This window comes from Mesoplodon mirus (genome assembly GCF_964341445.2).
Source record: "Mesoplodon mirus genome assembly, chromosome: 9".
Lineage (NCBI taxonomy): Eukaryota > Metazoa > Chordata > Mammalia > Artiodactyla > Ziphiidae > Mesoplodon > Mesoplodon mirus.
This window is the reverse complement of record NC_138985.1, coordinates 23,292,464-23,319,480: the sequence shown is the minus strand read 5'-3', so window position 1 is coordinate 23,319,480 and position 27,017 is coordinate 23,292,464. Positions and strand designations below refer to the sequence as shown.

General features: G+C 39.8%; 1 protein-coding gene across 1 annotated transcript in view; it reads left to right on the top strand.

Annotated features, from left to right (window-relative positions):
- Positions 1-27,017, top strand: part of NRCAM (neuronal cell adhesion molecule) — a 250,809-nt gene that overhangs the window by 44,742 nt on the left and 179,050 nt on the right. The gene's annotated exons all lie outside the window — the stretch shown is intronic.

The window sequence follows — 27,017 nt, the reverse complement described above, 5'->3', positions numbered from 1 at the left end:
GGAAATGGATGGATGGATGAATTAATCGGAGGGTATGGGGCAATGGGGAATATTGGGGAGGGGAAGCTATCTCAGCATTTTCAAAAAAAACCTCTAACATACCCTACGTCTTACTTGTAAGGTATTAATGAATGAGATGAAATATGACAGGCAATAAATAAAATTTTGGTGGCTATCAGTCAAGTCCTGAGCTTATAAACATATCTATGCAAATCTAAAACAAACATGACAGCTCCTGGAATGACTTTTAAACGGTTTCATACCGTCTGTTAAGTCATTTCCCCCATTAAAATCTTCCAACTCCTGCAGGTTTTAGGATGTCATCATTCTGGCAGTGCCTTCAGACTTTGTTCTCCGGCAGTAGTAATTCTCAACCGAGGCATCTGGTACTTTGATGCTGCCCAGAGGCGGTACTCAGTTGGTTTTGCTAATAGGGTAAACCAGCTCCCCTTGACAGGAGGGAGTGACTTACAGTGTTCAGGGAGTAGGCTGAAGCTCAAGAAACAGAGATCTGGCAGTTATGCAGTCATTAGGCATAAATGTCTGGCTTAGCTCAAGAGATACCATCTTTTAGGAGGAGCCGTGCATCATGGGTCAGGGAAATCTGTCTGTAAATGCAAATTCGACATCACCTGACATTGGCAAAGCTTCCATGTGAAACTTATGAAACTAAAGCCAACATCTCCCCCTGAAAAAATTTATTTTATAGAGGAATACTAGGAAGGTGGCAGGAAACTTCTAAACCCTTAAAAAGAAAGCATGACCAAAGAACATTTTGTGGGGGAAAAGGAATATTTGTGATTTTCATGACTGGCTTATTAAGATTTCATTTATAAGATTGTTACACACAGTCTGTCAGAGCAAGCCAGTTTTTATGGATGATATGGCGCCATTCCCGCCATACTTATCCTTTTCAAGTGGAGGGGGACCTTGATAGCTAAGGGAATAATAGTTTAGCTTCATTCTTTCCCATCTTAAATGGGCCACCTTAGCAGGGGGAGGGGAAAACATTACTAGAGAACTTTGAATATTTGTTCAGAATCTCTGATTCACTGTGTTGTGCGTGTGATTTATAAAGGAATCTAAGTCAAGCCCTCAGGCTCCTCTTTGGCCTGAAAAATTTATATTTTGGCAGGCTGTAATAATTTTTTTAAACAATTAATCTTTTTTCAGCTCCTGGTTAAACAGATTTTCGGACCATGGCCACATAATGTTTTGCTGTTGGACCATTAGAAGAAGGAGGGATACATACATTTCAAGTACACTGTTGATTAGCAGTGGTGATAAGGGTCATCCTCTTTTTGTTCTTGAGTTTTAAAGGCAGTGCTTCTTACATGTCACTATAAACTGTGATGTTTAGTATAAGGTTTTGGTATATTTCTTTTATCAGGCTAAAGAAGTTCCCTTCTAATTCTAATTTTCTAAAAGCTTTCTCTTGAGTAAGTATTGAATTTTATTGAATATTTTTCTGCAGTTGATGACACGAGCATATGATTTTTCTCCTTTAATATTGTGATAGAGTGAATTGTTTTAATGTATTTTCTAATAGTGAACCAGTTATATATTCCTTGGAAAATCTATTTTAAATTTATACATTTTTATGCACTGTTGCATATTTCATTCAGCAATATCTAGTGGAATTGGGAGCTAGACTTTGAAGACTATCTAAAATAACTTGCTGCTCCATGTTTCTATGATTTATTTTTAAGGACTCCCTGACTTATATAAAACTTGGAGAAGAATGGGTACATGATACTTTTCCCTCATGGGAGGAAACTGAAACCCGAAAACAGTAAATGACCAATGTAACATCACACATTGGAAACAGAGTTATGTGAAATGCTGGTACTTCCTGGGTTTGTACAATTCTCCGCTTCCTAGTTTATGAACCCAGCGGTCTTCTGGACAGTGGAGATCCTAACAGTCCCTACCTCAAGGAGCTGCTGGGGATTAAAAGCAACAGTGTGTGGAAAGTGCTTTACCCGGTGCCTGGCACATGGTGAAGAACTCATTCATTCATTCATTCTTTCAATGAATAATTGTTGCACAGCTGCCATGTGTTCTAGGAGCTGAGGGTATAGTAGAAAATAAGACAGAAGAGGTGCTTGTTTCCAAGAAGTTTATATTCTAGTAGTGAGGGATAGATCATAATTTCATACAAGAGAAAATGGAAAACAGTGAAGGATTTCCAGAATGGGGGAGGCATGATGTGGTTTATATTTTAAGGAGATGACTCTGGTGCTCCATGGAGAACAGACCCTAGGAGGCCAAAGTGGAGGCTGTTACGGTCTTCAAGGCAGGTAATGATAGTGGCTTGGCTGCGGTGGTAACAGCAGAGTTGGTGAGACATTGATGGATCTGGGATGTATTTTTGAAGCATAATCAATGGGATTTGCTGATGGATTAGCTATGTGGGTGAATGTTAGGGATTTTTTTTTTTTGCTTACATTTTATAGCTGTGAATACTGTAGAGAAATAGGTGTGGGAAAAGAGAACAAGTCAGGCTGACTCCTAGTTTTCTTAATTTAAACAAATAAGCCATTCTCTTTACTGAAATCAGAATGTTTGGGGGAGGACCAGATTTTTCCCCAAGGGGAAATAAGAGTTGATCATCATTAAAAAAAATTAGCCACCGTTATTCTCAGGCTTCTCATTATAGTCTGAGCCTCATTGCTTTCTTCTCTTTGGATGAGCCCAAATATTTATGAATTTGTGTAAAGGGAATAAAAAGAACATTTATTTTAGGTAAAAATAAATATAAAATGTAAGGAGAGCTATATTTTTGACCAATCAACTTTCTCTTTTTATTTTCAATTATTTTTTTCATTATAGAAATATGGAATATTTGTATAATACGGGGGCCGCTACCAAGTGCGTTAAGTAAATTTTTTACTAAAGGAAGACGTGTGTAAACATGGGCATTTTCTCTTGGTCACCATTTCCCTATCTAAGCATTGCTCCCAAGTGTGATTCATATTTATTGTTAGTACCTGTCAAGTAAAACGTTATCAGAAAAAATTTTCCAATATAGAAAAAATGATTTCTACATGTGGTTTTTGTTTTTTACAGCAGCTCCCAAAAGTGCCACATGAAAAGTCTATTTCCTCCATAGAACTGTAAATATGAAAACCTGTGTCGCAGGCAGAACAGCGTTTCTGGCATCCAAGCAAATCTGGCACTCCATCATATTTGCTTTCTTGAGTAGTTCTGCTGCTGGCCTACAAAGTGTCACTTTTGAAGGAAAATGCTCTTTGACTTTAACAAAGAACACTAGTCAGTACTTCTTTGATTAGATGATGCATAAAATTTATATGTCTGCCACTCACTGGAGATTAAATAATTAAGATGCTCTTAATATTGCAGGAGAGACATTACAAGTCTCATTATTTTAATGGACTTGGTGGGCTCCAGGGATTTGATAATAGGATGCAACATCTTGCATTCCAAGTTAGCAAAACTTACAATTTTACCTGTCTGGCAACCTAACTTTGCAAGCTTTTGATGACCTGTGCAGAAAGAGGTAGCCTTGGATCAATTCTTAGGGGATAGGCCATTCTTACAAATAATAATAATAATCCACGTAATGGCAGCCTTATTACTAGTGCCAGTCAAGGACTAAACGATTCCACTGCCAGAGAGTGAGTGGTCTTCTAATCTCTGCTTGAGAGGGGTCCCTGAAGCCCCAAGGCACTCTCAGGGTGATGGCACAGCTGTCTCTGCTTTTTTGTGAGATTGTCTTTTAGGGCCCTCACAATGGATGACTAATAGGTCTGTACCATCCACATAATTTCCCGGCAGTGTTTGCACTGGAAATACAAAAAGACAAATATTTTATTTTCTTAAGCTTATATTCCATTTGGTTCCAAAAATAACCATAAATCGCCTATTAAAAAGCCAAAAAATGATAACCTGCTCTACAGTTTTGAGCTACAATTTCTGTTTCATCTCTGCAAATCTTTAATGGATTGTCTTTTTGTTGTTTTTTTTAAAAGAGTATTTTTAAATTTTGTTTATTTTATTTATTTATTTTTGGCTGCATTGGGTCTTCGTTGCTGCGTGCGGGCTTTCTCTAGTTGTGGCAAGTGGGGGCTACTCTTCGTTGCAGTGTGCGGGCTTCTCATTGCAGTGCTTCACTTTGTTGCAGAGCACGGGCTCTAGGCACATGGGCTTCAGTAGCCGTGGCACACGGGCTCAGTCGTTGTGGCTCGTGGGCTCTAGGGCGCAGGCTCAGTAGTTGTGGCACATGGGCTTTGTTGCTCCGCAGCATGTGGGATCTTCCTGGACCAGGGCTCGAACCCGTGTCCTCTGCATTGGCAGGTGGATTCTTAACCACTGCACCACCAGGGAAGTCCCTAATGGATTGTTTAAACCTGTCATAGTGGCAGTAAGTCCAGTATCTCCCTCCCCAGGTTCACCCCTCCTTCTGAGTTGTCAAATACTAAAGTGAAACAAATATGAAGTCTTAGGAACTCCAATCCTAAAATCTATCCCAAATGCTGTGCTCAGTAGGCAGAGCCCAATCTGATCAGCCCAATAGTGCTGTTGTTTCTCGCAACCACCAGCATTGCCTCGTGGTCCTTTGCAGTCCCACGATGAAGCTAGTCTGCTCTATAGAGAACCTCGATGTCCCGTCTTCCTGGGGGGAGTGCATTGTGGCTTTGAAAGGGAGGTGATGTTATCCGCTCCATGCCACACTTGATCAAGTGTTGTAATAAAGCATCTATTCTGTGCTAGGTACTGTTCAGTATACCGGGAATGTAGTGGAGAATAAACATCAAAACAGACAAGCTTCTGCGTAGTCTATAGTCTACCAGGGGTCCCAGTCAACGAGTAATTGACAAGTAATCTCTTTTATGTAACATCATGAAAAGAAAGATGTTACTGATGAAGTTAATTTATATATAGGGACCTAGGAAACAGAGGCTGACCCAGGGGCCCAGCCCATGTCACAAATCTAAACCTAAGTCAGCCTGCAGTTACAGGAAACACCTGTCAGGGAATCCTAATTTACACCAATCACAATCCTCCAACTCAGCTTAGCTAGCTTACCTTACTCTAGAGAACAGGACCTGCTCGCCTTACAAGGAAATGCCCGACCTCCTGGCCAGTCATGCCTTACTTCTGAGTTGCCTCTTTCTATAAAACTCACTCTGCCCCCAAATCCCTTGGGAAGAGTGCACCACTGCTTATGAGGCACTGTACTTCCCCAGTTTGTGGATTGTTTCCCCTTGAATAAAGGCCATCAAACCTGTTACTAAATTGTTTTAATTTTGTCATGTGACTCTACCAAGTAAACTATAACAAACCATCTACTGGAAGTTGATTGTAATTTCAAAGATGTTCAATTGTAAGGGGTGGGGAGAGAGAGGAAGAAGGGAAGAGAAGAGAAGAGAAGGAAAGGATCAAAAGAAGTAAGCTGGGTCCCCAAAAGAAGGCTCTGAGATGAGGATTTGAGTGCAAATAATTTATTTGGGAGCGGGTCCCAGAAAGCACCGACAGGGGAGTGGGGCCTTGAGATTAGGAAAGAGAGAAAGCCAATTGGGGTATAATACTGAGCAGGTTACCTTATTACCTGTGGGCATGTGGAACTCAGTCCCATCATGAGCTTTGGGAGATGATTAGAATATGCCTCCATGTTGTCCCAAGCACGTGGTAAGAAGGCTGGGACATTTATCTACCAACTCCTATTGGTCATTGGATGAGTGTCCACTCAGGTCATGTGTCAGCTCCCGGTTCTTAGGACTGCCCTGTACAGAGGCCGAGCACTCCAGGGAAACCCTCCAGGTGGAGAGTGGCAGATGCTGACGGTAGGAAGCCATCAGTGTGCCTGGAAGGATGAGTGCCAAGGAGATGCTGGAGGAACACCAAGGAGCATCTCAAGATTGTTGAACAGTAATTTGAGATTATAATAAATATCATGAAGGAAGTAAAGTGGAGCAAAGTTGCGGAGATGGGAGGAGGAATGCCATGTTAGAGAGTATGATGGGAGGCGGGAGACGTGAGCATTTGAGACAGTGATGTTTGAGCAGAAACCTGAATGTTGGGGACTGACCCAAGGGAAGCATCTCCAGCAGAGGGACCTGCTAGTGTAAAGGCCTGAACTGGGAGAGGGCTTGTTGAGTCCATGGAACTAAAGGAGCCATTATGCGTGAAGCATAGCCAACAGTGGGAAAATGGTAGGGGATGCCTTTGGTCAGGGAGACAAAAGCCCAGTTGTGTAGAACCTCATAGCCATGGCAAGGAGTTGGGAGCTTATTTTGAATCTCATGGGAAGCTTTTAGAGGGTTTGAGCAGTATGTGTGATCTGGTTTTATTTTAAAGGATCTCTGTGGCCTCTGTATGGGAATAAGAGTAGGAACAGGAGCTGGATTGGGAGGCTGCTGTAACAATCCGGGTGACAGGCTATTGTGGCTTAAAGCAGAGAAATAGAAATATTTCAGTAAGAAATGTTCTTACGGTAAAGCAGAGTGCTTCCTGTTCACACAGAATTGGTTCCCAACCATTAATAATAAAAGGATGAAATAGGTAGCAAACAACATCTAAAAACAGATGGGATCATTGACTAAGAACAAGGTTTAAGAGTTAGTAACTGAGTACACACTTAAAGAGCAGTAGCAAGTATAGTGACTTGAATATGCAGAAAGTCAAAGAGCCAAGAGGCTTAAAGCAATAAAAATAAAATGCAACCAGCTTATAACCTGGTGGGCTGGTGGTCTCCTTGGCCAGTCCCTAGGACATAGAGTAACATTGAGTTACATCAACCCAATTGTGAAATTTCTGGAAAATCGTGTAGATTGTAGTTTAGTTTTTGTGTGTCGGAATTTTTGCTAATCACATATAAAAACTTTCCCAAATGCTCTTTTGCCAATACATCCCTCCCCTCAGATAGCTCCCCCACTCCTTGCCTTCTCCTAAAGACTTTCCTTCCCAGTTCTAATCTTCTACAAACTCTACCCATAAAATCAAGCCCAAGGTGCCCTTTCCCCCATTCATTATCCTGGTAACTATTTAATTGCTGCTTTTGCCTTGGATCCTCTTCCCCACCGCCCATTGTTCCCTAAAATACTCCTTTTATGCTGTCAGTACCGTAAATGAAATCTTTCTGAGGCTTGTATTCCTTGCCTGAGGATAGCAATCTCTTTAGTTATTAGATAAGGCTTTTCTCCCACCCCTCCCTCACAGCCCTCAAACTCAGCTTAACAGGGCTTGTCATGTCCTGAACATACCTTGTTGCTACCCCTCTGGGTCTTTGATCTTTCTCTTTCCCTCTTCTGGAATTTTCCATCGTGTCTCCTACACACACACACGCACACACACACACACAATCTCTGCCTAAAAAAAAAATTACATCTCAAGTCTTTCTTAAAGCCTCTCCTACACTTGGTGCAGCCCAGCAGAGGACACTTAGCAGATCATAAAGTAACACAGGTGACAGTATTAGCTAAACATTATTTATTGAGCGCCTACTTCATACCAACTTCTGTACTTGGTGTACAAAGATGAATATAGAATGCAGTTGCTAGCCTTAAGGAGCTCAGTCCAGGGGAAGAGATGAATGCATAAATATACCCTCACAGGACATGGTGAGTGCAGTGATTGAAATATGAAGAGGGTATGGAGACGGGGGTGTTCAAGCAGTGCAAATAAGGCAGAGGGGTTCAGCCTGAAGGCACAAAGCCAAGACTGAGCTCAACCAAAGGCAGAGGTCTCAGTACCAAGGAGAGCATCTCATGCACTCAGCCTTTAAGCATTCCTCACATTTTTGGAAGCAGCTCAAAACTTTCTGTTAGGCTCTGTCCTGACAAGCAAGAGTTTCTGGCTTAAAGGAACCCTGGTTCGATATGTCCTGGATCCCTCAGAGTTAGGAAGATACTCTTTCAACTTATGAACTTGCAGGGTTTGAGGACTGAAGATAAGTTGAGGAATTCATATCCTTAGAAGGTTCTCTTGGATCAAATTCTCAGGGGATAGTTCTCATTCTAGAATTTGAGATGGAAACCAGGACTTTATTTTATTGGGATTTTCTTTCTCAGGCTTTGAGGGATTGGAGCCTGATTCCTGACTAGTTTAGACAGAATTTATCTCTTCAGCCTTTTTTTACCACCTGCCTGGCAGCTACGATGTTATTTATGAATGTTATTTTCTTTCTCGAGTTATGTTGTACATTTCTAGAGTAGCATAGTCCAATAGAAATTTAATTTGAGGGACTTCCCTGGTGACACAGTGGTTAAGAATCCGCCTGCCAATGCAGGGGACACAGGTTCGATCCCTGGTCCGGGAAGATCCCATATGCCACAGAGCAGCTAAGCCTGTGTGCCACAACTACTGTACCTGCACTCTAGAGCCCAGGAGCCACAACTACTGAGCCCGCACGCCACAACTACTGAATCTTGCACACCCTAGAGCCCACGCACAGCAACTACTGAGCCCACGCACCGCAACTACTGAAGCCCGCGTGCTCTAGGGCCCGTGTGCCGCCACTACTGAGCCCGCATGCCTAGAGCCCGTACTCCGCAACAAGAGAAGACACCACAATGAGAAGCGCACGCACTGCAATGAAGAGCAGACCCTGCTCGCCACAACTAGAGAAAGTCCGCATGCAGCAACAAAGACCCAACGCAGCCAAAAAAAAAAAGATATTTAATTTGAGCCACATATGGAATTTTAATTTTTCTAGCAGCCACGTTAAAAAAGTAAAAAGAAACAGGTGAAATTCGTTTTTAAATTTTTATTGGAGTATAGTTGCTCTACAGTGTTGTGTTAGTTTCTGCTGTACAGCAAAGTGAATCAGTTATATATATACATATATCCCCTCTTTTTTAGATTTCCTTCCCATTTAGGTCACCACAGAGCACTGAGTAGAATTCCCTGTGCTATACAGTAAGTTCTCATTAGTTTTCTATTTTATGCATAATGTATATATTTCAATCCCAATCTCCCAATTCATCCCACCCCCCCTTTCCCCTTGGTATCCATAAGTTTTTTCTCTACATCTGTGTCTCTATTTCTGCTTTGCCAGTAAGTTCATCTGTATCATTATTCTAGATTCCACATATAAGCAATATTATATGATATTTGTTTTTCTCTTTCTGACTTACTTCACTATGTATGACAGTCTCTAGGTCTATCCGTGTCTCTGCAAATGGCACTATTTTGTTCCTTTTTGTGGCTGAGTAATATTCCATTGTATATATGTTCCGCATCTTCTTTATCCATTCCTCTGTTGATGGACATTTAGGTTGCTTCCGTGTCCTGGCTGTTGTAACCCAGTGTATCTAAAATGTTATTTCAACATGTAATGAATATTAAAAAAATTAGTGAGATCCTGCACATTCTGGTTTTTCAAATAATCTTTAGAACCCAGCATATATGCTCTCATACAGCACATTTCAATGCAGACCACTCCAGCCTTTCTGCCCCGTAGTATTTCCAAATCTCATGTGTTTCGGCCAGAAAAACACCATCCCCATAAGAGGCAATATCAAACCAAGTACTTTTTGTCCTCTGTTTACAGCTGAGTGGGAAGTAGGAGGGAAGAATGTTTAAGTCTCAAAATAAATGTGTGTGTGTGTGTGTGTGTGTGTGTGTGTGTGTGTGTTTAAATCCACCAAATGGAATTAACCATCTAGTTGACTGGAGTGAATAGAAAATGGATTAATGAAGGAAGACAAAATACTTAGTCTATACAGATCTGTTTCATAGTGAGGAAAATGAATGCTAAAGAGGATAATATGGCTCCTTCCCCTGAAAAACATTTTAAAGTATTCAATAGTGTATTCTGTTGCAGGGTGTGGGCAGGCGGGGAGAGTGTTGGGGGTAGGAGACTGAAATTTTAGTTTTAGTTCTGCCACTAGTTAGATTTAGATTCTTAAACAAGTACATTCTAGCCCTCAGTTTCCTCATCCATAAAATAAAGGGATTGGGATGGATGTCTGTAAATTCCTCTTACTCTTCCTAAGTCATGTTGACTCTACCTCTTAAAATAAATTCCACAGCCTTGTTTTCTCTCCACCTGCATAATTTATTTTCTGAGCTACCACATGTAGTCTCCCCAGCAGTGTCTCAAATCTGTCCTGTTCTACACACTGCCATCAAAGAAACCTTTCTAAATAAAAATCTTACCATCTCATGGTTAATGTCCATCAGTGGCTTCTATAGGCCATAGCAGTTGGCATGGGCTGCTTCTATCTGCTCCCCAGCTTTGACTCCTGGGCTCCCCCCACACACACCCTGTTCTTGCTTTATTGGACTGGTGCAGCTTCTAGGGTATGACATAGGTTTGAGGACTGTCTTTGTCAGCTCAGGCTGCTGTAACAAAATACCACAGACTGGAAGGCTCTTTTTTTTTTTTTAAATCAGGTCACAATGCTTCTTTTTTTAATATTTATTTTATTTATTTCTTTGGCTGCATCAGGTCTTAGTTGCGGCATGCGGGATCTTTTGTTGCGGTGCATGGGCTTCTCTAGTTGCGGTGCGTGGGATCTCTAGTTGTGGCACATGGGCTCTCTAGTTGTGGCGTGTGGGCTCAGTAGTTGTGGCACACAGGCTCTCTGGTTGTGGCACGCAGGCTTAGTTGCCCCACGCCATGTGGGATCTTAGTTCCCCGACGAGTGATGGAACTGATGTCCCCTGCATTCAAAGGTGGATTCTTAACCGCTGGACCACCAGAGAAGTCCCCACAGACTGGAAGGCTTAAACAACAGAAATTTATCACTCACAGTTCTGGAGGCTGGCAATGCCAAGAGCAAGATGCTGACCAATTCAATTTCTGGTGAGAGTCTCTTCCTGGTTTGCAGACTCCCACTTGCTATGATCTCACATGGCCTGGAAAGAGAGGATCTCTCATGTCTTTTCTTATAAGGGCACTAATCCCATTCATGAAGGGTCCACCTTTATGACCTAATTACCTCCCTAAAGCCCCATCTCCATCACATTGGGGATTAGGGCTTCAACATATGAATTTGGGAGGGTCGGGCATAGCATTGAGTCCATAGAAGGGAGCCAGTGGATCGGTTTTCAAGGAGATTTGGGGAATAATTATAATGATGTGCATGTCATTTTGAACAGCTTCAGTACTTAGGCAGGTTTTCCTTATTTTGAGACAAAACTCTTTCCATGAGATTTTGGGAATTTTGTGCTAGATTTAACCTTTGTAATTACCTAGTCAGACACCCCATTGAATAATCGAGGAAACTGGGATCCAGAAAGGTAGAGTAACTTACCAGCATCACACAGCACACAAAGGTTCATAGCAGAACCTGGAATCCATACTTTTTCATACGCTCATACTCGTTCTCTCTTATGTCTGTGTACGATATAAACAGTAAAAGGATCAGTTTACTATTTGAATTTACCTCTTCATTCCATCTTTCCTTCTTTATACAACATAAAATCTATCCTGGCGGCCCACATTTCTCATCCTCAATTTATCAGGTACTGCTAATTTGTTTCACGAAAACTTCCCTAGATTGGGTTTAATCCTGTTCTCTGGGTAGAGTCAAAATCAAGCCTTCCTTCTTGGCGTCTCCCTGTTCTTGATCCTTGGCTTCATATAAATAAAGACAGCAAGAATGAGGCCCTGATTTCTAAAATTGTATTTTGTTTAGAAATAAGGTTAAGACTTTATTGTTCACCCCCCAGCTTCTGATCCTCTCTGTCTACTTTGGTTTTTCTCAACTATAAAATGAGAAAGGTAAACTAAATAATTTCAGTGGCTTCTCCCACTATGAAATTTCTGTCTATCCCTAGCTGCCCCTAAAATGGTACATTTCACACAATCGTCATTCCATAAATATTTAGGGAATTGGTATTTAATGGAACAAAATGTCAGTAATACTAAAGCCTATGAATAGTTCCTTGAATTTTACTGTTCATTGGCTTGAATCTCTGCCACTTTAGGAGGACAATATGTGCTATGGTTTTCCGTAACAGCAAAAATGAGTTATGGAAACATCAGATGTGGACCAGTTTTTCAGTATAATATACAATATTTATTTTTATTATTATTTATTTTTATTATTAATAATTTACCAGAAAAGCCCCCTAAGGATTTTATGTCTTATCTAGTTAAACTAAAATTCTCTCTTAATTTAAAAAGGAATCTAATGGTTTGTAGTTATTTATTTGTTATAATAATAATTATTATTATTATTATTTTTTTTTTTTTTTTGCGGTACGTGGGCCTCTCACTGTTGTGGCCTCTCCCGTTGCGGAGCACAGGCTCCGGACGCGCAGGCTCAGCGGCCATGGCTCACGGGCTGAGCCGCTCCACGGCATGTGGGATCTTCCCGGACTGCATCGGCAGGCGGACTCGCAACCACTGCGCCACCAGGGAAGCCCAGTTATAATTATTTAAGAGATTAGAAAGCTATTATTTAATAGGTAGAAATGATTCTACATTTAGTTCTTTACTAGAGTTTTCAATGTATCTAGAAAAGTTTTAAGTTGTATCAGGATGATGAGAGACTTGAGTTTAGTGGGCCTCCATAGCATTCAGGTGGATATTTTCCTCATATAAAAATCCTTTGGAACTTTTGTAAGCTTCTAGTGAACCCTAGAAGGATCTAGGAAGCTGTGTGGTTGGCTGGCACAGTATTGAGGATGGAGAAAGCAAGTCAAGAAGATCTTGTAACTTTTAATATATTTGCAGTCGACACCTAGCACTTAAAAAAAATGAACATATTGTTTTAAAGGCAAATAGTTTTAGCTGTTAGTTCCTACAGATAATTTTAAATCATCCTGTCTCTCTAGCTTGCATCCTTTTCAAAGCCTTCTATGCTTTTCACTATTAGATTTTGTAAACACTATATCCATTCTTCTGGTTGCATACAAATGGATACAAACATACCAGATGACAGATGCTCCACCACAGAGAGCTTAAAATTGGATTAGACAGCGGGAAGGGGGCACTTAGAGGGTGGAAGAAACTTAAAGTCCCATCATGGATTGCCTGCCTGTGTTATGTAAATGAGTTGGGTGGTATTAAATCACCTTTTAAATATGAGTAATTAACTACAGAAAATAAGGTCAGCAAAACATTGAACTAGAGAGAGAACATTTGAATGAAGCCGAGGTCATGGACTGCAAGCAATTCACATAGAGACCAGAACGAAACGGGTCTATGGGGTTCCATTTGTGTGTAGGTCATTTTAAATCAAATAGATGGGAGAGAGGCATTTTCAGAATTAGTGTTTCGATTGAAAGATAGGTAATTGAAAATATGCTTCTGTTCTTGATATTCATTCCCATCATGGTATCCCCTGCTGCTGCTTGGGGAAAGTAGAAAGAGGAAAAAGAGTTGAGCAACAAAGGGAAGCAGTGGACCATTAATAGAAGGATGTGGAGTCATGCATCGTCCTATACGTGAGCTGGTATCTTTCTGAGGAATATGTAATAGTTTGAGGCCGGGAAGGACACTGTGCAGTCAGTTTGTAGCTATACTAAGACTTCTGTGCTTCAGCTGCTGGAGAAAGTAAATCTGAAAAGCAGTAAAGAGAATTTTTTCACTCTACCACTCTGGAATTAACTTTAAAGGGACAAAACCTTGCCCATATTTTGGGAGACTTCTGGGTGAGGTAAGCAACTAAACACTCTCCGCATCCCATAGGGATGGAAGAGGGATCAAAATAGTTAAATCTGTGATCTCTTGAGCATTCTCAAAGTTACTTTCCCTCCTTGGGCAGCCAGCCAGCCCCTTGTCTTTGCAGTGAAAACTAAAAAAAATTTTAAAAGGCTGGTGGGACGTGAACCAGCCAGGTGTGGCATTGAAAGGAGACATTTCCACTCTCTTGTATTCTATTTTCTTTCTGTTTGGAGGGAAAAAAATAGAGAATCTCCTATCTGTCCTGTGGAGGGAAATACATCAGTTGCAGAAGCATAGATTTCTTTATAAAGCCCAGTTGTGAGTTATGATTTGAATGACACGGTCAATTTGAAGTTTAATACAGATTCTGCTGTGATGGTACCTGTGGTCTAAAGGAATGCACACTAAACACTACCGCTCAGGTGTGTACACTCACCAATCCCAAAGCCACAGTTTTCTTGCTCTGTGACTTTAGGCAAGTCACTTAGCCTCTCTGACTCTCTGTGTCCTCTTCTGTAAAATGATGGGGGTAATTGGAAATAACGTCATCATGTTATTGTGAGGATTAAATTAGTTAATAGATGTACATGTGCCTAAAGCAGTGATAGAAGGATCCAAGAAATGACACTTTTTAATTACATAACTGTGTCCTAAGATATAAGTAGCAAAATGGGCACATTTCCCCTTTTTCTAATTTGTCTCTTCATTTCTCATTGCTCATCTGATCTAAAATATTAAGTATATCAGGGGCATACCATTTTATTCTCTCTTGATTACTAGATATTGTTTTGTATTTGTTTTGAAATGATTGAAAGAAATCCAGTGGGGAGGGAGATGTTTAGCAGCAAGCCCCACCTGAACGTGTGCATGAGTGACTCACAGACACAGGCTGTCCAAGTGGGTCACGCCTCCGTGTCAGGCGAGACTGTGATCTGATCATGCCGGTCACCTCCCATGCTGACTACAGATGACAAAGCCCAGTATTGATCAGTGCTCTTTCCCGCTCAGGCCAGGTCTACCCGACCTCACCTTTGCTTATCCTGTTCTTCTCATCTTGGAGGACCTCCCCTGTTCTTTCCCAGAGATGGGCAAACATCTCATCATTTTCCTATTTCTTCTGTGGTTATTTTTTTTTCTTTTTAAAAGGGTGGTTTGTACTGCAGTGGGCTTTAGAAATGCCAACTAGAACATACAGTATATTTGGGGATATGGTTATGAATAAAAACAGTCAAGGAACTGTGTAAGCTTTACAGGCGTGGATAGACATGCATGCACACACACACACATACATATATATGAAATAGAATATATGCAATGAACTTGGAAAGAAAAAAGCTAATGGAAAGTCCTGGATAAAAGAGATACAGGTAAACAAAATTGCTTCCAGTTTTGTCTTTCTATTCTGTTCATTTCATTGCACTGTTTTTCTTTACCAAATAATTATATTTGTTTTCCATTTTCTTTTTCAGTTTACAACAAAGAAAGGAAAGAAAGGTGGAGAGGATTTGTATGATAAATAGTAAGAAAATAAGACTGAGGAAAGTGACATAATTTTAAAATAATTTATAAAATCAGCAGATATAAAGTGATCATTATAAAGATATAAAGTGATTGAGATATAAAATGATAGTTAAAAGTTAACATTATTAAGCACCTACTAATAAATAAGACAGTGCTTTGCATGCACTGTGATATTTTTCCCTATGTGACTCTAGGTTATTACCATTAGCGCCATTTACACATGGAGAAAATGAACATCGAAGAGACAAAAAGGCCTCAGGTTACACACTTAGTAAAAGGACAGAGCCAGAGATTGAATCCAGGACTTTCTGACTCTAGTTCTTAACCACTAAACCCCTTTATAATACATGTTGATTGGTGTTTGGGAATATTAACATTTCTTACAGCTATTGAACTGGCCAAAATATTTTAAGATGATTTCCAGGACTGTAATATTCAAAGATAACCACATACATTTCTGGCTGCCCTAGAAATAACAATGCAACCATTTAAAAAATAACGTGGGGGCGTCCCTGGTGGTGCAGTGGTGGGAGTCCACCTGCCGATGCGGGAGACACGGGTTCGTGCCCCGGTCCGGGAAGATCCCACATGCCGCGGAGCGGCTGGGCCCGTGAGCCATGGCCGTTGAGCCTGCGCGTCCGGAGCCTGTGCTCCGCAACGGGAGAGGCCACAACAGTGAGAGGCCCGCATACCGCAAAACAAACAAACAAACAAACAAAAAAACGTGGAATGGCACATCCATAAAGAAGTTTTCACTTCTATTTATTTTAATAAAAGTTTTCAAAAAACCTTCGTGACTGTTGATAGAAATTATGGCACAGCATTTCAGAGGAATATTGTGTGTTCACTTGAAATTATAGTTCTGAATTCTATTAACAATATGAAAATATTTGTGACATAATGTTAGCTTAAAACTTAAAAATTTCAGGATTTCAGCTTTGTTGAAATTACACACACACACACTCTCAGATAAGAACTGTAAGGAAACCCTGATACATTGGAGATGGGATTGTAAGATTTTTTTATTGTTTCCTCTAGTATTGTCTAAGAAAAAGAAAGATGAGTGATGAGAAGGGTGAATTGTGACAAGAGGTAAAATCAGAAAAAGGAGTTACATTGATCTTTTAGGGACTCCTGAGTTCTTGAACTTCGTATTATATGAACAATAGATATTTAGGGGTTTCTGAATTTTCTTGGGTTAGGGTTTCATAACTTTCAACAGATTCTTAAAGTTGTTCATGACTCATCTAATACTTGGACTAATAAAATAAATCTGAGAAAGCCTGATTTTTAATGTGCCCCACAAGCATCACTGTAATAACAGTAATGAGAGAATTCATTAAGGTTATTTTTAAGAAGAGGTGGTAGATTTTACAGTTCAGAAAAGATTTGAAAATGTGTGATTAAAAAGATCTCTTCCAGCTAGGGTGATTTTGGTGGATTTTGTTAGAGTAGAATTATCAAACCTCTTTCTATTTTATTTTTATGAATGAATTGCTTCTGTATTATTCAAATAAGGTTTTAGATATCAGAAGTAAAGTCATTTTGAAAAATGAACTTATGTGTGTTAGGGTGACACTGAGTCTAGAAAAGGGGTGTGTGTGTGTGTGTGTGTGTTTAAATATATAATTAAGAAGAGGCAGGAAAAATTACTTTGTCACTCAAGTGCACATCAGCAATGTGTGGTGGCTCTTTGGGAGGTCATTTCTTATAGCACCTGAAACTTCCAGAAAATAGTAATGTCTTGTTTTACAGCCAGTGATGGAAATGGAAATTATTTGCTCTGGGAACCCTGGCTATATCTGTGTTAAATAATTTGGATGTTACTGGAGGTGGAAAATCTCAGGGAAATAATTAGGTTGCATCCTGTGAGATTACTGATTTCTGACCTCTTTTGACCTGCAAAGGGCAATTTCATATGGTTTGACCCCCAATATATTTCCTGTTCCTTACTGATTTCTGACCTCTTTTGACCTGCAAAGGGCAATTTCATATGGTTTGACCCCAAATATATTTCCTATTCCTTATGACCTTCCTTTTTGTCTATTCATTTCTATCATTTCTATAATCCTTCCCAATTTCTTTTTCTTTGAAGTATAGTTGATTTACAATGTTGTGTTAACTTCTGCTATACAGCAAAGTGATTCAATTATACATATGTATATTCTTTTTCATATTCTTATCCATTATGGTTTATCACAGGATATAGAATATAGTTCCCTGTGCTATACAGCAGGACCTTGTTGTTTATCCATTCTATATGTAATAGTTTGCATCTGCTAATCGCAAACTCCCAATCCATCCCTCCCCCACCCCGTCAATTTCAGCTATGATTACATCATTGCCATTCTGTTCTTTAAGTTGTCTGATAAATTTTCATGTATATAAAGATAGTTCTAACTAAGAATACTTTACTGCAGTGAGATTAGACATACATTTTAAATAAAATACGTGTTGTATAGTATCTCGACGCATATATGAGTAGCCATAAAGGAACTCTATATAAAGTGCTACAGGGATATAGTGTGTAAGAAATTCTGGTTCAGTCTAGTACTCTTATTAAAGGCATCCAGCGTTTTGACCACTTTCATTTGCAAAAACTCTTCTTACAAAATCATTCTTTTTTTTAAAATAAATTTATTTATTTTTGGCTGAGTTGGGTCTTTGTTGCTGCGTGTGGGCTTTCTCTAGTTGTAGTGAGTCGGGGCTACTCTTCATTGCGGTGCGTGGGCTTCTCATTGCAGTGGCTTCTCTTGTTTCAGAGCACAGGCTCTAGGCATGCGGACTCAGTAGTTGTGGCTCGCGGGCTCTAGGGCGCAGGCTCAGTAGTTGTGGCGCACGGGCTTAGTTGCTCTGCGGCATGTGGGATCTTCCCAGACCAGGGCTCGAACCCGTGTCCCCTGCCTTGGCAGGCGGATTCTTAACCACTGTGCTACCAGGGAAGCCCCTTACAAAGTCATTCTTTTTTTTTTAATTTTTATTTATTTTTGGCTGTGTTGGGTCTTTGTTGCTGTGCGCGGGCTTTCTCTAGTTGCAGCGAGCAGGGGCTACTCTTCTTTGCGGTGTGCGGGCTTCTCATTGCGGTGGCTTCTCTTGTTGCAGAGCACGGGCTCTAGGCCTGCAGTTTTCAGTAGTTGTGGCTCCCCGGCTCTAGAGCTCAGGTTCAGTAGTTGTGGCACACAGGATTAGTTACTCCACGGCATGTGGAATCTTCCCGGACCAGGGATCGAACCCGTGTCCCCTGCGTTGGCAGGTGGATTCTTAACCACTGTGCCACCAGGGAAGTCCTACAAAATCCTTCTTAATTGTAACAATACTAGAGTTCTTTTTTAAAAGCAGTGGTTTGGAAAATCTGTATATACTCTGAACAGGTGAGGCAGGAGTGGGAGGGAGATGGGGATTGAGAGAAAGAGAAAGAGCTGAGAATTAATGAATGCTTTGTTGTTTTGATAGTGCATAGACTCAGAAAGAGTCTGTTCTCTTGAAATATTTAAAAGTGTACCAATTCACCTCAAAAACATTTTTTCTCAATGTCCCTCCTTAACTCAGCATCACTATGCCTTTCTAGAATCTTGGCATTTTGCCCATCAGTAAATTATGAAAAAGCAATAAGATGCCAGTCTGCTGTGCCATCAAATTTATCTGTGGGATTCCTGGGTCTCTGTACTGTATTTACAGAAACAGATGGCTCTTGTGACACTTTCACCAAATGACATGGCACTTAACTTGTCTCCACCATGCATATTCGCAGCTTGAGAAACATGCCCGCTGCTGCCTGTGAGCTTGTGGGTCTAGCATAGAATTTCAGGGTGGGAGAAAGAAACACTTAGTTAATTCATTTTTGCCATTCGCTTTCTAGGCCTACTTTAGCAAAATTCTTCATCTCACATTCAACTAGCTAATTGGCATCCTTTTTTTCTTCCTGTAAAAGAATTCAAAAGGAAAGCATCCATCATTTCTGCACTGGGAGAACTTACAAAATGTTGCAGGAGGGGCTTCCCTGGTGGTGCAGTGGTTGAGAGTCCGCCTGCCGATGCAGGGGACACAGGTTCGTGCCCCGGTCCGGGAAGATCCCACATGCCGTGGAGCGGCTGGGCCCGTGAGCCATGGCCGCTGAGCCTGCGTGTCTGGAGCCTGTGCTCCACAATGGGAGAGGCCACAACAGTGAGAGGCCCGCTTACCGCAAAAAAAAAAAAAAAAAATGTTGCAGGAAACTGGCAGTGAATATGAACTTGGGCAGATCTAAGAGCCTGCAGAATAATGACAAAGATGAAGATGATAAAGGTAAACTAATAGTTCAGGGTAGGACTCTTCCACTTTGAAAGAATAATTTGCTCATTTATAGATGATATATGATTTATTTTCATTTATTTAATACAAGCTCTCACATAGCATCTACTATGTGCCAGGCATTGTTCTAAGTGATTTACAAACATTAACTCATTTAATTCTTATAGCAACTTTATGACGAGGGTCCTGTATTATCCGCATTTTACAGATGAGGATACGGAGGCACAGAGGTGGACTAGTCTACATGTGCATTATGATATTTCAAACTATAAGATTTGGATAGAAAATAAATTTTTAAAAACTGCAATTTTCTTGGGCAGAAGGCCTAAATAGACATTTATCCAGAGAAGACATGCAGATGGCCAAGAGGCACCTGAAAATATGTTCAACATTGCTAATTATTACAGAAATGCAAATCAAAACTACAATGAGGTATCACTTCGCACCAGTCAGAATGACCATCATTAAAAAGTCTACAAATAACAACTGCTGGAGAGGGTGTAGAGAAAAGGAACCCTCCAATATTGTTGATGGGAATGTAAATTGGTGCAGCCACTATGGAAAACAGTAGGGAGGTTCCTCAAAAAAACTAAAAATAGAGTTGCCATATGATCCAGCAATCCCACTCCTAGGCATATATCCAGACAAAACTCTAATTCAAAAAGATACATGCACTCCTATGTTCATAGCAGCACTGTTTACAATAGCCAAAACATGGAAGCAGCCTAAGTGTCCATCAACAGATGAATGGATAAATAAGATGTGGTATATGTATAATGGAAAAAGCCATAAAAAATAATGAAATAATGCCACTTACAGCAACATGGATGGACCTAGAGGTTATCATACTAAGTGAAATAAGTCAGAAAGAGAAAGATAAATATTATGTATCACTTATATGTGCATCTAAAATATGACACAGATGAACTCATTTATGAAACAGAAATAGACTCACAGACGTAGAAAACAAATGTATGGTTACCAAAAGCGAAAGAGGGTAGGATTGATTAGGAGTTTGGGATTAGCAGATATAAACTACTCTATATAAAATAGATAAACAACAAGGTGCCACTGTATAGCATAGGGAACTATATCCAATATCCTGTAATAAACCATAATGGAAAATAACATGAAAAAGAATATAATATATATATACATATATATACATGTATAAGTGAATCACTTTGCTGTATATCAGAAACTAACACAACATTTTAAATCAACTATACTTCAATTTTAAAAAACTGAAAATTTCTGACTGTACATATTTTAATCAAAATTTAGATACATAATTGTAGGTTTAAATGATGAAGTATATTTGTTACAAAACACATCTAATATTTTATGTACTTAAATTAAAATGGGTACCAAGTCATAGCATACAGAAAACCAGTTACATGCCAGAAATCAGTTACATGTCCAGATGTCCCTGGACAGTCTGAAGGATTGGATACAGGAAACAGAAAGCAGAATGTACATTTCAATGCTGTAAGTTGCCGTCACCTGGTCCCCAAATTGGAGCTACTTTTTTGAGAATGATGTGGTCAACAGGGTGATAAGAGTTCATAGCCTCATGATTTTAAAATGAGACATTCCAAAATTACGTTTTCAAAGCCCGAGCAACTTTTGTGGAAAGAGGCATAGCTGTCGACTTCCACTTTTCTTAATAAAAATATATTGCAGTGTAAAAGAATTACTTCCAAGGACCCCCTTCTGCAGGGCAGTCCCAATGATGCTGTTTTAAAGTGGGACAATACCCACTCTTGTCATAAAATGACAGATTTGATGATGGCTTTGGAGGAGCCTGTTAAACCCAGTACCTCCGTTTACCAAAAAATGTTTTGAGAAGCCTACTGTGGAGAAGTAACAGGCCACAGTGGTAGACAGAGCGGGATGTGGGTCCGCAGAAGCGTTTAGCGTTTAATGGGTCTGTGGCTGTAGGGAAGCAGTGTGCTGAAATAATCCTGATTAGGCTCGGTCAGTCAAGCTGCATAATCAGACTTGTCTCTCCTCCTTTCAGCCCTGACTGTTCAGAACACAATTGCCCTTTAAAGCACCATTTTAAGTAGTCCTTATGCTGTCCTTTAAAATACAACCTTCTTTCACATTGGTGTGTGAGCCTTTTTTCTACCTGTGGGAATAGCCCACTAGGAAAATAAAAGGTTACGTTAACATATTAATAGAAAGACATAGGTACATTCTACTTTCCAATGGGAAGGTTTAAATTTTGAGAATTCACTCCCAAGAAATGATGGGAAAATACCCAAAGGGATAACAAGTAGCAATCCTGCTCTCTAGCCTGGTTTCTGTCCCCAGCAGTGTGTGCCATATTGGTGACTTGGGGAGCTGATTCTTTTCTGTTTCCTATCAGCTGGTACCATTAATAACATACAGAGCAGCAGATATGTCATTAGGAGAAAATAACTTTAAAGGCTTTCCCCCTCTACTTGTTTTATCTTTTAAAAGAGTAAAAAAGAAATCTGAAAATTAGTTTACATTCTTCAAGCTTTTTAAAAGCATGATTCAAAGCTCAGTAGGACAGAGAAACAGATGTTCAGAGGTAGAACCCCGTCAGGATTCTCTGATGTCCCTACTTGGTTGGGTTTCCAAGGTCATGTGGCTCTGGTTACTGTTAATTTCCCTGACAGTATGCTTTGAAGGAGATGATGTTACATGTTGGTTGTGCTTTTTGTGAAGAAAAGCACGATTCTAAGCAAGTCTTAAGAAGCGCTGTAAAGAGCTTCAAAGAAAGATATCCACCAATTGTTCCTGACCATCACTATAATAAATGGGGAACAGATTTTTAGGTTTGTTCCTAGGAAGTGAATCGCTGTAATTGAAAATCTGGTAAATGGACACTTTCTAATCTCGAATCATAGCTGGTGAATGGCTTATAAACTTCTTTTCTTTTTTTTTTTTTTAAGAAGATGTTGGGGATAGGAGTTTATTAATTAATTTATTTATTTTTGCTGTGTTGGGTCTTCATTTCTGTACGAGGGCTTTCTCTAGTCGTGGCAAGTGGGGGCCACTCTTCATCGTGGTGCGCGGGCCTCTCACTATCGCGGCCTCTCTTGTTGTGGAGCACAAGCTCCAGACGCGCAGGCTCAGTAGTCGTGGCTCACAGGCCTAGTGGCTCCGCGGCATGTGGGATCTTCCCAGACCAGGGCTCGAACCCGTGTCCCCTTCATTAGCAGGCAGATTCTCAACCACTGCACCACCAGGGAAGCCCCTAAACTTCTTTTCTTGAAGCTTTTCTAGAGAACCTTGAAGCTTGAAAAGAATTGTTCGAAATTTTACCCAAAACAGGTGGCTTAAGGATTTGTGGCAATGCCAACAATGAGGTCTTACTATAAAAATACATGCTATGTTTAGAACACCCTCCATTACTTTCTTTAGGTCTTCTTAACATGAAATATAACCCTGATGGATTTAGCCCTCTAATGAAAATACCTGCTCACTGTTTATTATTTTTATTTGTGTACTTATGTATCAGTAATATCTGACTTGGGACTTCCCTGGTGGTCCAGTGGTTAAGTCTTCACCTTCCAGTGCAGGGGGTGTGGGTTCAACGGGGAGCTAGGATCCCACATGCCTCGCAGCCAAAAACCCACAACATAAAACAGAAGCAATATTGTAACAAATTCAACAAAGACTTAAAAAAAAACAATACCTGGCTTACAAGAATAGTAATAGCCAACCTTTAGAGTTTTTACAGCTTGGATAGGCAAATACTAATGACCTTGGGAGGAATGAAATCGAGAAATAAGTTGGTAGGGAAAAGGAAACAAAGAAAAATAGTTATAATACTTGTTTTTACTAAGATCTCACATTACATTAGTTGAAGCACATAGTTTCTAGGCTGCCATGGTAGGAAAAAAGGCAGAAATGATTGTTGGGGGTCATCTGGATGGCAGGCTACACATGTTTGTGAAGTAGGTCCTGATGCTGAAAAAAACAAGCTTGTCTCAAGCAGTTATTGTGTCCTGTAAAGAAAGAATATATTTAAGCAGTGACCAGAGAGGAATTCTGAAATGTTGTTTCAAGTTAACACTAGGTTTCAAAAAAGAAGAAACTATGTAACACATTCTCCCCTTATAGCTGAAAATATGACAGGTACTTTCTTTTTTAAAAAAAAAAGTTTTATTGAAGTATAGTTGATTTACAATGTTGTGTTAGTTTCAGATGTACAGCACAGTGATTCAGTTATATCTCTATATTTATATCCATTCTTTTTCAGATTCTTTTCCCGTATAGGTTGTCACAAAATATTGAGTAGGGTTCCCTGTGCTGTACAGTAGGTCCTTGTTGGTTATCTATTTTATATATAATAGTGTGTATCTGTTAATCCCAAGGCAGTTTCTTTCTTAAAACAATGATATTACCAAACCATAACCTATTGTGCATGTGGCTAAATAACTTTGAGCAGCTAAACAGATTTATTTTGTTTCTCAGTGGATATGGGGAAATGTTTAACCCCCATAGTATTGCCACAAAGCCAGGCTGATCACCCTGGGAGGCCCCAGAGGTCTGAGCTGCTTTAGATCACCACAGAGAGGACTTTACCATTTTACTGCACAGGGTCCAGCCACAGCAGGGATCAGATGCCAGTGTTTTATCTGCAGAAATGGGCTGGGATGGGCGCTCTGTTTGAGATTTTCGTTTTGCTCCTGGACAGAAACGGGAAGCAGTAAAATAACTTCTTCTGTAAGGTAATATCTGTGCTTGCTTCTGTACAGAGGGCAGCAAGGTGTGACTGCTTCCTGGGATGGATTGATCTTGGTTCTCCCTCTCAGGTATCATTTTAATGATCCATTTAAAACCGAAGCCAAACTTAGAATTGTATTCCAACCGTAAAGGCTGGTCTCAAGCTGTCTGGTCTCTGTTCTTTGATTTGGTTTCATTTAGTGTGCTGATCTGGTGCGTGGAGTTTATATCAAAAATCAGTGTCTTTCACGTAGCTTGTTCAACACTTAAAAGAGAGACTTGGGTGTGGGCATGACAGATTTAGTTCAAATATTTTTTACTAGTCAACTGTGAGCACAGTTCAGGGAAAAATAAGTGCTCGCAGATTTCTGTTTTCTATCAGGGTACAGCAGCAGGATGTGTTAAGGTCATTTCAATGTATTTTGGTATCCTGTGTATAGATATTTGTTCTTAGTGGTCTCATGGGCCATTCTTGTATTACCTGAAAACAGTTTTCCAGCCAGGCTTTATTCTCCCTTATCTGCTCCATTCCTGTTGTTCTTTATATTGTCATGCAGTACTTTCCATGCACAAAGTGTGGTATAAGCTTTAGCCATTTGCCTTTTTGATTAAAAAGAGAATCCTATTGTCATTCTTTCTGCACTAGCTTGAGAATTTCCCCCATGTTTTCTGTATTAATTCTCCTGTATTTCAGAGAGATCAAGAGAATAAGAAAAGCTGGATTAGGAGCACATTTTTTTTAAATGCCATAATTGGATTTGTTAGCTTTAGCTCATGAAGTATCTTCAAAGACCACCTGTGAGATTATATGCAATGTCTCTCAGTTTTTTGACCTTCATAAGATGAAACATGGTGTGATTATGCTAATGCAACAAAGTTTTGCATCCTTGAAAACATCCCTGAAAATACCTGATATCTGACTTGTATTACAGCTAGACATAGAGTAGTAGTGTATTGGAAGACATTCTGCTATTTTCCTGGGGCAGTTTTCTCTCTCTCTCTTTTTTTTTGTTTTTGTTCGTCCTTTTCATTGGGAATAGTAAAATAACATAAAAATCACCATAAAAATAACATTCATCTATAGTGCTTTTCCGTTTGCATTGTCTAGTTTGATCCTCCTAAGCATCCTCTCTAGAGAGGACAGGCCTTATTATCCCCATTTTAAGGATGAGGAGAGTGAGATTCAGCAGTGGGCTCCAAGCTCTCCAACGAGGAACGCGCAGGGCTGGATTCTGACTTGGGCAATCAGACCAGCACTCCTTCCAAAACACTGTGTTGCCTCCATGTGCTCAGTGTTTGCTTTAATGATCAGACTCTTTGAACTAAGCCCTTTAATAGGAAGGCTCTGGCAACAGCTGGTGTGAGGTAGATTAAAAATAAAATCAAAGCCCCTGGCTGGAAAGTGGAATAATCAAGCGAGTGAGAGAAGAAAGGAAAAAAGATACCAGAATCCCATAGTGATATTTACAGTTCCTTTCCAGAAAAGAAACTATCAAATCAATAAATTGTCCCTTTATATTATGCAAGATTCATGCTTCCCTGAGATGTATTGAGAATAGTATTTATTTCTGCCATTAACAAGTTGCATTCACTTGCCATGTCTGCCTTCTTTTCATTCTGAATTTTCCTTCTCTTTAAGTAACTATGCTCTTAGAGTTTAATTCTATTTTGTCAACCTACTTCTCTTTGACTTTCCTGACTATACTCTGCTTTTTATAGTTCCTTTCGTTTTTTCAGGAAATCTTATTATGGATACTCTCTTGCATAATAGCCTTGCCCTGAAATTCAAATGAAAACTGAAATGCTTTCAAGCCTTGGCCTCCATTGAAATACTCGCTACCATGTCATTAGTGTAAATAAAATTGTAAGAATGCACTCACCTACTTCCTTCTTCAGAGTTCAGGGTGCACTGATTATTGGGCAGTCCTTGTTAGCTACACTTGTCTTTGGTACCACCATACCTCTCAAGCCCGATTTGTTAATCCTGTTATGTTTGAGATCTTTGAGCACTCAAAAAGTAGAAGAGTTATTCAATGTATCTTTGTGTATTAACTTTGCATGTCTCATCAAATACACTGGGTATCTTTATGTGTAGTCTTTTACACATATATGTGGTTAACTAATGTTAAATGGACATTTATTAGTTTTCTTACTACTGAACATTGCAAAAATAATGTTATTTATTTATTTATTGAAGTATAGTTGATTTACAATGTTGTGTTAATTTCTGCTTTGCAGGAAAGTGATTCAGTTATACATATACATACATTCTTTTTCATATTATTTTCCATTATGGTTTATCAGACTATATTGAATATAGTTCCCTGTGCTATACAGTAGGACCTCATTGTTTATCCATTCTATACATAATAGTTTGCATCTGCTAACCCCAAACTCCCAATTCATCCCTCCTTTACCCCTCCCCCTTGGCAACCACAAGTCTGTTCTCTGTGAGTCTGTTTCTGTTTCATAGATATGTTCATTTGTGCCATATTTTAGATCCCATATGTAAGTGATATCATATGGTATTTGTCTTTCTCTTTCTGACTTCACTTAGTATGATAATCTCTAAGTCCATCCATGTTGCTACAAATGTCATTATTTCATTCTTTTTTATGGCTGAATAGTATTCCATTGTATATATGTACCACATCTTCTTTATCCATTCATCTGTTGATGGACATTTACGTTGTTTCCATGTCTTACCTATTGTGAATAGTGCTGCTATGAACACGAGTGCATGTATCTTTTGAATTAAAGTTTTGTCCAGATATATGCCCAAGAGTAGGATTGCTGGATCATATGGTAACTCTATTTTTAGTTTTTTTGAGGAACCTGCATACTGTTTTCCATAGTGCCTGCACCACCTTATCATTCCCACCCACTGTGTAGGAGGGTTCCCTTTCCTCCACACCCTCTC